The following is an 11133-nucleotide window of genomic DNA, read 5'->3' as shown; positions in this document are numbered from 1 at the left end:
TAAGTATGTATCACCATCTAGTGAGGGGAAAGAGAACTGCTGGACCAAAGGAATATTATTTGGTACAGTTGACTGATTAGTGTATCCTTCACAGAGCGATCCAGGATAAACTGTATAAGTAAGTTCACATTTTACTCGGAAGCAGCTTGAGTATCCAGCCGTCCTGAGGACTGACAGTTCTGCCTGTAAACAGAATATTGAAAGAATATGTGATCAGAGAAACTGCATAGGGCAATGCAATTAAATCTGCTTATTTCTGTAACATTAACTTGAAAACATAGGCTGCAACTGTCTGTCAAGCATTAAGTGCATGCGAGAACTTTAATTACACAACATGTAACAGGCATTTATAAGGTTTACCTCAGTAAATAAGGTTATAATTATTCAAGGGTAAGTTTTAACCTATTTGACACTTACTGTGTTGAAGTACATGTAGAAACTGTAAAATGTCACCACTGTGTAAGCAGCATTTACACACACATTTATATATACATACACTTTTCAGAAAGCCATATCCTGCTTTGGTCATTGACAGCTGTGGGTGTTTAGTAGCACGCTGCCTCTTCAGAAGAAACGATATGGGGGTAACAAGAGGGACAGAAGGAAAACCAGGGGAAGAGGGAAACACAGATAAGGCACATGTTTGGTCTGGACGTGATAGAGGCTTCAGATAAACATGCCTGTCTGTCTGCCCCCAAACCCACACCTGACTCCATATGTAGCAGCGAGAAGAAGCACAAGCACGTGATCACTGCCTTTCTCCTTTCATCTCCATTTCTATCTAAAGGAGCAATCCAAAATCTGTGTAAGTGTGAAGTCCTAACAGTTTTTGGCATAATGCAGTAAGGTAGAGCATCTTATTGCATTATTTTGTGAAAAGTAGCCTGATTTAAAGACATCCCAATTCACACCATGCATTAGGCCAGGTCTATCAATGGATACTGGTTGGTGTGAATTTTTGGATGCTTTTTAACTTTTTTCCCCCATTAACATGACATTTGATGACTTGACTGTCACATGTGTTTGATTTCTAAACCATGGCACATTTACAGTTTCTTTTTATTGGTTTGGCGCAGTTTTCACAAGCAATTGGTACATTTTCAAAACTCTTAGTACTTATATCACAACAGATCATCAAAAGTGCACGTTTTTCAAACATTTCAGCATATTTCCAATTGTGTCAGTACAATACACATAATGACAAAATATCCTTTTCACTACACAAAATAAGTGTTTCATCTAAATAAATGTTTTGTTCACAGTTACTGCCTTTCATAATGTTATCACTATAAAATTTTTGATTTGCACCTCTTATTATTCAGTTTAATACATTTGTCTATCATTTAATTCAACTGATCTTAATGTTTAATCAACGAATCATTCATTATGTCCATGGATTTTCAACTTGACTGATTGTTGTCTGGTCATTTGTAAGTTACACATTGCTGCAAGAGCTTTCAATCTAGAAATACTAATTGCTAATTGTTTCCCCCTGATGATCACAATTAGTTACCATATAAGTAGAACTGTGTTTGAGACTTTGCACTGTTCAAATATGGAGCAGGATAGACTCGTAGGGAGAGGAAACCTTCATTGAAGAGGTGGTGGTGGTGCTCCTCGACAGAGAGGTGGTCTTCAGAGAAATGTAGGCAGAAGACAACGCACCATCATCTCTAATGAAGTCCGGGCCATCATTGTTGACCATGTGGTTACAGTTTTTTTTAATTGGTATGGTACTATTTTCATAACTAAAATGTGCATTTTCAAATCTCTCAGTACAAAACTCACATTCGATCACATTTGTAACACCACTAGTCATCCTTCCAAATCTGATGTCATGAGTTCATTGTATTTGCACATATTTTCATTCCACTTAATCATTGTTGCAGAACATATGATCATTGTGATATATTCTGAGAACATTTGCTTTACTCACCCAAACAAAACAGTAAGATCTTTTTTCAACGTAGTACTTTTACCAATCATTTCATACAGGAGCAAATAATACAAGCTAAGCGTTTCAAATTGTCCTTGGTGATGAATGAGTGTAACTGAACTGTAAAACTTTACACAGCAAATATTACACTTATGTTCAGGCATAACCAATATATATATATATATATATATATATATATATATATACATACACACACACACACGAAAAAGGGAGAAAAAACAACAAGTCATTTACGTAAGCACAATATATTTTTTATTTTATTTTCATCACTTTTACACAATTAATCAAGCCGGTCATTAACATTGGGCCATGAGTTTTCATCAACATCACAGTGGATGTCTTCATTGTTCAGGCACCGTGGGAAAAATCTCCTGGCATGACGAATCCAGGCTTGACATTGCTCAGCAGTTATATCACCACAAGCTTCACACATGGCTTGAAGAAGGGAGACATGCTCATGGGGATGGCGATCATACACCTTCCACCTCCATGTAGAGAAGAATTTCTCAATTGAGTTGAGGAAAGGGGAATATGATGTGTTTGAAACCATTCCTGAACCAGCTGTGCATGGTGGAAGCTCACATTGTCCCACACAACAACATAGACGATGTCTTCTCCCTGACAGGCCTGCTCCAGTTCATTTAAAAACAACTATCAGGTGTTCAGTGTTGTATGACCCTAGAACTGGTCTACAGCCTACCACACCATCTTCAGATATAGCTGCACCCATTGAGATGTTCCCCCCACGTTGTCCAGGGACGTGGATAGTAGCCCAATAAGGTTATGTCCTCTGTGTCTAGTTTTTGCCAGATTGAAAACGGCCTCATCAACAAAAATATACTTGTGATGATTCACAGCAGCGTCCAGCTCCATCACCCTCTGTTACAGTAATTGCATGCCAGTTTAGTGTTGTACCTGAATATATTCTGAACGCAGTTGTTTCACCTGGACATTGTTCCTCTCAAAAGGAACTTACAAATGACCAGACAACAATCAGTCAAGTTGAAAATCCATGGACATAATGAATGATTCATTGATTAAACATTAAGATCGGTTGAATTAAATGACAGAAAAATGTATTAAACTGAATAATAAGAGATGCAAATCAAAAATTTGATAGTGATAACATTATGAAAGGCAGTAACTGTGAACAAAACATTTATTTAGATGAAACACTTATTTTGTGTAGTGAAAAGGATATTTTGTCATAATGTGTATTGTACTGACACAATTGAAAATATGCTGAAATGTTTGAAAAAGGTGCACTTTTGATGATCTGTTGTGATATAAGTACTAAGAGTTTTGAAAATGTACCAATTGCTTGTGAAAACTGCGCCAAACCAATTTAAAAAAACTGTAACATTGGGCCATAAATTTTCATCAACATCACAATGGATGTCTTCGTTGTTCAGGCACCGTGGGAAAAATTTCCTGGCATGACGAATCCAGGCTTGACATTGCTCAGCAGTTATATCACCACAAGCTTCACACATGGCTTGAAGAAGGGAGACATGCTCATGGGGATGGCGATCATACACCTTCCACCTCCATGTAGAGAAGAATTCCTCAATTGGGTTGAGGAAAGGGGAATATGGTGGAAGATAGAGTGTCATGAAGCGAGGATGTGTTTGAAACCATTCCTGAACCAGCTGTGCATGGTGGAAGCTCACATTGTCCCACACAACAACATAGACGATGTCTTCTCCCTGACAGGCCTGCTCCAGTTCATTTAAAAATAACAAACTATCAGGTGTTCAGTGTTGTATGACCCTAGAACTGGTCTACAGCCTACCACACCATCTTCAGATATAGCTGCACCCATTGAGATGTTTCCTCCACGTTGTCCAGGGACTTGGATTGTAGCCCTTTGTCCAATAAGGTTACGTCCTCTGCGTCTAGTTTTTGCCAGATTGAAACCGGCCTCATCAACAAAAATATACTTGTGATGATTCACAGCAGCGTCCAGCTCCATCACCCTCTAAAATGATAATTTAGTTAGTTTTGTTTTTTACAACTAAATGGTAAATGGTAAATGGCCTGTATTTATATAGCGCTTTACTAGTCCCTAAGAACCCCAAAGCGCTTCTTAGTTGTCTAAGAAGTCAGTACTGACAACTATTAGTTGTCAGTACTGTTACAGTAATTGCATGCCAGTTTAGTGTTGTACCTGAATATATTCTGAACGCAGTTGTTTCACCCGGACATAGTTCCTCTCAAAAGGAACCAAGTAAATTTGTTTCATGGAAACCTGGTGCTTCTTCAAAAGCTGGGCAATCGTTGGAAGGCTAATTGATGGCACATTGGCAAAGGTGTCATTGTTGTTCTCAATAGCCTGTTTGATTTCAGACAGCCGTCTGTCATTCCTTGCCCTGACCATTCCCACCACAGCCAACTCCTGCTGGTCAGTCAAAACACGTGGGCGACCACCACCAGGTTGTCTCCTGTTAATTCTGAGGACAATCATATACTGTCAATATTGAAGTATTACAAATTACATTACTGTAAACTGACAATTACATGTTGTTCATCAATACAATAGAGTACTATATTTTAGAAGTGAAGTTGCTATAGCAGACATACCAGTTTTCTTGGCGAAAAGTTCTGATGATAGAGCTGACAGTTGACCTTTGTAAATTAGGCTGTACCAACCTGGCAGCCTCAGCCATGGTAAAGCCTCTGTTACAGTTTTTTTTATTGGTTTGGTGCAGTTTTCACAAGCAATTGGTACATTTTCAAAACTCTTAGTACTTATATCACAACAGATCATCAAAAGTGCACCTTTTTCAAACATTTCAGCATATTTTCAATTGTGTCAGTACAATACACATTATGACAAAATATCCTTTTCACTACACAAAATAAGTGTTTCATCTAAATAAATGTTTTGTTCACAGTTACTGCCTTTCATAATGTTATCACTATCAAATTTTTGATTTGCATCTCTTATTATTCAGTTTAATACATTTTTCTGTCATTTAATTCAACCGATCTTAATGTTTAATCAATGAATCATTCATTATGTCCATGGATTTTCAACTTGACTGATTGTTGTCTGGTTATTTGTAAGTTCCTTTTGAGAGGAACAATGTCCAGGTGAAACAACTGCGTTCAGAATATATTCAGGTACAACACTAAACTGGCATGCAATTACTGTAACAGAGGGTGATGGAGCTGGACGCTGCTGTGAATCATCACAAGTATATTTTTGTTGATGAGGCCGTTTTCAATCTGGCAAAAACTAGACACAGAGGACATAACCTTATTGGGCTACTATCCACATCCCTGGACAACGTGGGGGGAACATCTCAATGGGTGCAGCTATATCTGAAGATGGTGTGGTAGGCTGTAGACCAGTTCTAGGGTCATACAACACTGAACACCTGATAGTTGTTTTTAAATGAACTGGAGCAGGCCTGTCAGGGAGAAGACATCATCTATGTTGTTGTGTGGGACAATGTGAGCTTCCACCATGCACAGCTGGTTCAGGAATGGTTTCAAACACATCATATTCCCCTTTCCTCAACCCAATTGAGAAATTCTTCTCTACATGGAGGTGGAAGGTGTATGATCGCCATCCCCATGAGCATGTCTCCCTTCTTCAAGCCATGTGTGAAGCTTGTGGTGATATAACTGCTGAGCAATGTCAAGCCTGGATTCGTCATGCCAGGAGATTTTTCCCACGGTGCCTGAACAATGAAGACATCCACTGTGATGTTGATGAAAACTCATGGCCCAATGTTAATGACCGGCTTGATTAATTGTGTAAAAGTGATGAAAATAAAATAAAAAATATATTGTGCTTACGTAAATGACTTGTTGTTTTTTCTCCCTTTTTCGTGTGTGTGTGTGTATGTATATGTATATGTATATGTGCAACGATACACAAAATTCACGGTTCGGTTCGGTTCGATACTTTGGTGTCACGGTTCGATATTTTTTCGATACAAAAAAATGTTCATGCCTTTTTAATTTGTCATTTATTAAAATTATAAATATATATTTTAACTCAAAAGTACAGTTTTTAAATTTAACCCTAACCCTTGTGCGTGTTTTTTATTTTGACAGCGAATGCGCACCTGCGGACCACTTATGTGCAGCCCTGGTTATATAGCTCGTCATATTGCAGCCACAGAAATTCTTTTGTCCATGAAACCATAAAGCTGCACTTTCTTTTTGCCTTATAGTCTGATTTGTCATAACTTCTCCATTTTGTGGTAAGCTTTTCTTTGGCTGTCACTTCTTCACCCTGACCTGTCTTATTTGGCTCAGCAGAACTGAAATGCTTTTACACACGGACTCACATAAGCTCAGCGATTCTCTGCGCGATCAACCTCTCACATGTTTAAGCTGCGGGAGATTTCACTTGTCATGTTTGCATAGTAAGCTAACGATTAATAAGACGATGTCAGAGGAATTGGTGCACAAATTATCATCACTCACAGATCAGTGCTGTCGCTCTCTATACACAGTTCGCGCGATTGCAAAGTGAAAGCAAAAAAACAAGCGCAAATTCAAACGTGATTTCAATATGTCACATATTGACAGTGGCTCACAGATGCCAATGACATAATTACCCAGCTACATTTCTGAAAGAATGCAAAAGCATTGACATATATTTTTACTTCCTACAATAGCCCGACGGGCAGGGAAGAGATAGATTTTGGTAGCCCGACTGAAAAAAATCGCTAGCTCCAGGACGTCGGGCTAGCGATATTGCAAGCCCTGTATCTGATTGAGGAATCACTCATCTTTGGAAAAGAGAGTTTATTACAGAGAAATGCCTCTTTCCAAAATAAAAGCTATACTATCCGCTTCTTCTGGGCTATATTCTCAGCAGCATAAGGAGAATCATGTGCTAACAGCTGTCTAAATGACTCGGCTAAAGTTAGTAGCATGCTTGTTGTTTTTGTCTTTGCACTAGGATGATGTCGGCGTAAATGTGCAGTCATATTCGTTGTGTTCCCACTAGTGCTTTCAGGTTAATCTCGTTGAAATGACCTTAACGCCACAACACGGCAAATCTCCGTTAACGAGCTACCGCCGATCGCCCCGTGTGTGGGGCTAGACGGCCAACACGTTAACGAGCTAACTGCGCTAACACACTAGTTCCCACCCATGTAATTAAGCATTGCATGGCACATCCAACATACTGTTTTACTTTAGTCCATGACTCGCTTACCTTCAGGGTCATACGTCACATGAAAACCAAAATAATTCCAAACGCCAGATCTGAATGAGGGTGGGGGAGGTCCATGTGTCTTGCTAGCTTGCCCTGCGCTCTTCCTTCTGACTATGCTGTCTGTGTTGAGTGCTCAGTGGATCTGCGCTCGACAGTGCAGCCTAGGCGGAGTAGTCGAACGCAGATTCACTGAGCGCTCAACACAGACAGCATCGTCGGAAGGAAAGTTGATCAAATAAATTACAAATGTTGTATTGTTCGATACATATGCGTACCGAACCGAAAGCACTGTATCGAACGGTTCAATATCGATACGAATATCGTTGCACCCCTAATATATATATATATATATATATATATATATATATATATATATTGGTTATGCCTGAACATAAGTGTAATATTTGCTGTGTAAAGTTTTACAGTTCAGTTACACTCATTCATCACCAAGGACAATTTGAAACGCTTACCTTGTATTATTTGCTCCTGAATGAAATGATTGGTAAAAGTAATACGTTGAAAAAAGATCTTACTGTTTTGTTTGGGTGAGTAAAGCAAATGTTCTCAGAATATATTACAATGATCATATGTTCTGCAACAATGATTAAGTGGAATGAAAATTTGTGCAAATACAATGAACTCATGACATCAGATTTGAAAGAATGACTAGTGGTGTTACAAATGTGATCAAATGTGAGTTTTGTACTGAGAGATTTGAAAATGCACATTTTAGTTATGAAAATAGTACTAAACCAATTAAAAAAAACTGTAAGCAACCGAAGCTGATCCAAAGTGATTTAAAGGAAGATCTCCAAAAACCCCACTTTCAAAATACATGAAAAGCTGAAAGGTCTGTTTTGTTGTGTTAACTAATTATTGTAGAAAGTAAAATTCACAGTGATTTACTGGTCATTAAAATGTCCCCTATATAAGCTTCCTTTATAAGTTACCAATACTGATACAGGTAACTTTATCAACATTGCTGGCGTCGTATTTACTTCTGAACAATACCAAATTTAGTAGTGTCACACAGTACTACCAAAAACTGCTGGTTTCAGAAAAGAGCTTTGAGGGTTACTCCTAGTAATATTCAATAAACAAGACTTGTTTAAATGTTAAACTCCTTTGCCTTGGCTTCCAAACAATTCTCAAAGGTGTTAATCTGTTCAGACATCATTTCATTTCAGTCATCTGACCCCAAACACCTGGCTTTGATTTTTTTCTCCCTATTAGCTTCTCACTTAAAAGGTTATCACTGTCCCCTCGAATCTTATCTCATGCTCAGACTCTGCAAACACACCAAATCCGGATGTTGTGTGCATGCGCCTATAAAACGTGCTAATCTGTCAGCCCTTGTTTTATCCTTACTAAATTCTGTTTATCAGTTATTACAAATGCAAAATACGCCATTTGCATTATTGCAGGAGTAACAGTAGTAGCATTTACAGTCACCCCATGAGTGTGTGCACACACCAATATTCTGTCTCGCACACACACACAGTAGCAGAAGTAATGGCAGTATCGCGCATTACTTCAGTCAGTGCAGATAAGAGAAGTTGTGAAACGAACTGTGCAAATCTTTCCACTTCAGCTCAAACTCAGTCTCATATCAAAGGTGTGGAGCGATAACAGCTCGCTCTCGCTCACATACAAGGTTTTAGATAGAATTGGTAACTATGCTGGTGGTCTCTCACCCCACCCCCCTCTCTTGTCTGCCACTCTTTTAGATTAGCTTACTGACTGACTGGTATGCATGTCTCAATTACCAGACATAGAGTCAGACTTTAACAGCTGTGTATGTTAAGGAGAAGGTCGTGCATTTAGACAGAGGGAGCAGTTTTAGGTGTTTTTGTGTCTTCAACTGATACTTTTATGTTCTGTTAAAGGTTCCGTGACAGTTTAAAGAACATATACATCTAACGAACTGGCTCATAACTTTGATTGGACAAGAGTTTGTGGTCACATGATCCAAAAAGGGTATATTTTCCATGTTTTATGACAGTAACATGCTTAAAAACACAAAATCTTAATAGCAAAATCAGTGAATCAATAAAGTACAAAAAAGCATAACGTAAAATTTTGCACAAGTTCGCACGCAAGTTAGCAACGCTAGCGCAATGCAATTCCCTGCTGGGATTGAGCTACATAAAAGCAGGTCTCTTGAAGATACTAATCACCGCCTCTGATGATAAATGACTACTGCACAAACAGGATGTGTTAACTACTTCTACTTTTTTGCACAGCATGTATGCAGAAGCAGAGCTCAGTGTGTGTGTGTGTGTGTGTGTGTGCGCGTGCGTGCGTGTGTGTGTGTGTGTGTGTGTGTGTGTGTGTGTGTGTGTGTGTGTGTGTGTGTGTGTGTGTCAGGCTGCAGGTGTGCCATAAGTGTGCTTGTGTGTGGGACATTCTCTTCTGGTGCTGGAGCAGAACAAACATGGATTAGAGCCGCACCACCATGCAGGTACCAACAGCTCCCCGTTGGCCTGCGCGCACACACCTAGAAGCACTCATGTTCCAAACAGCCAGCTGCAATGGCTTACATGATGTCAGGGCCATTAAAGTCATGTAGCTAGAGAGAGCTGGCAGATGAAAGGCTTGTCATTTAAACAGAGCAAACTATTAGAAGGCTCATAATCGCTGATGGACAGGCAGGTTTACGGCCTCAGGCGTGGAAGGGTGCAAAGGCCTGTAAGGTGGAGAGGATGTTAAATATCTAGGGTGTGTCTATGGAGGGGGAGGGGTTATGCCGTGGCTGAAGTTCAACACTTTGTAAAAATAGGATTATTCACTGTTAAAATCAATGATGTGATAAAGATGGAAAGAGGAAAAAATGCTCTGTCTGACTCAACAGGTCTGATTGATGACTCCAGTGTTGGCTAAGTCCTTTTCAAATATGCACTCATACACTCGCCCACAATCTGTGCAGCAACCCACTCAGAGTTCAGCCAGAGGTTCTCCTGATAACATTTACACATATGCTCAGTTGCACATGCACACCTTTAATTTGGCTGGCCACTGCTTCACACACACGCACATGTGTTTTACTCTTACTTGACTCCTGGAACAATGCTCAGAAAGATCAGAAAGATCATCACTTTGTTTCCTTCTTCTTAGCTGCACTGGAGTGTTTCTACTCTGTACGGGTTCAGCTGCTTTGCATTGCACCAATGTCATCTCTGCCATGCCATGCCATGCCATGCCAATATAAGTCATTACATTACAAACTAAACTGTTACTGTTTTGAGTTATTTAGTTATGACACATGTCCAGCTTTGAGAAAGTCATTCATGTGGCATGGATCACTGCTTTAGATACCGCCTGATCACTATGTCAATGAAATAGACATTTCTCATGTGGTAGAATATTTGTGGGGCCTTAACTGCTTAAGTAGAAAAAGGACTTATCGCTAAGTTGGCCATCTGCTAAAACAAACCATGCCACTGAGCATGTCTGAACTCATGGAGACACACCCGTCCAAACCAGCTGCGGCTCAGCCGGCCTCTACCTGGGTAGCCAAGAGAGGGAAGGAGCGAGAGAGATAGGGGCCCCCAAAAGGCCAAGGTCACCTGGGTCAAATGTTTCCATAGCGATGTTAAACACACAGACACACACACATATACGCACAAAGCATTTACACAGGCAGACATATGATTTGAGCTACAGGGTTACCACGGTGACTTAATGCCAAACGCATACGCGTCATGGAGAAGAGAATGCACGTGTTGTTGACACAGGTGCTTTTATCGCAGTTAATTTCGGAAACCTCTTCTGCATGCAGGTTCTTTCACCAGCGTCTCTCCTCCAAACCTCTGCTCTGCTTGTGGCTCATTTTCAGTCATCAAGCATTCCCATATGGAAAAGAAATAGTAAAAACTTATATGTGATTACTCATGAAAGTGGCCACTTTCTCATTACTTTCATATATTGTTTTAGTAAGTATCCAAAACATACAAGTTTCATTATATAATTTTTCAAGGGATCTTATATCTGTTTTCAC

The sequence above is a fragment of the Copadichromis virginalis genome, linkage group LG17, assembly GCF_057382275.1.
Source record: "Copadichromis virginalis isolate Kocher_CV1m ecotype Utaka linkage group LG17, C_Virginalis_male_GT1.1, whole genome shotgun sequence".
In the NCBI taxonomy this organism is placed as follows: Eukaryota; Metazoa; Chordata; class Actinopteri; order Cichliformes; family Cichlidae; genus Copadichromis; species Copadichromis virginalis.
Note: the sequence above shows the minus strand (reverse complement) of the source record.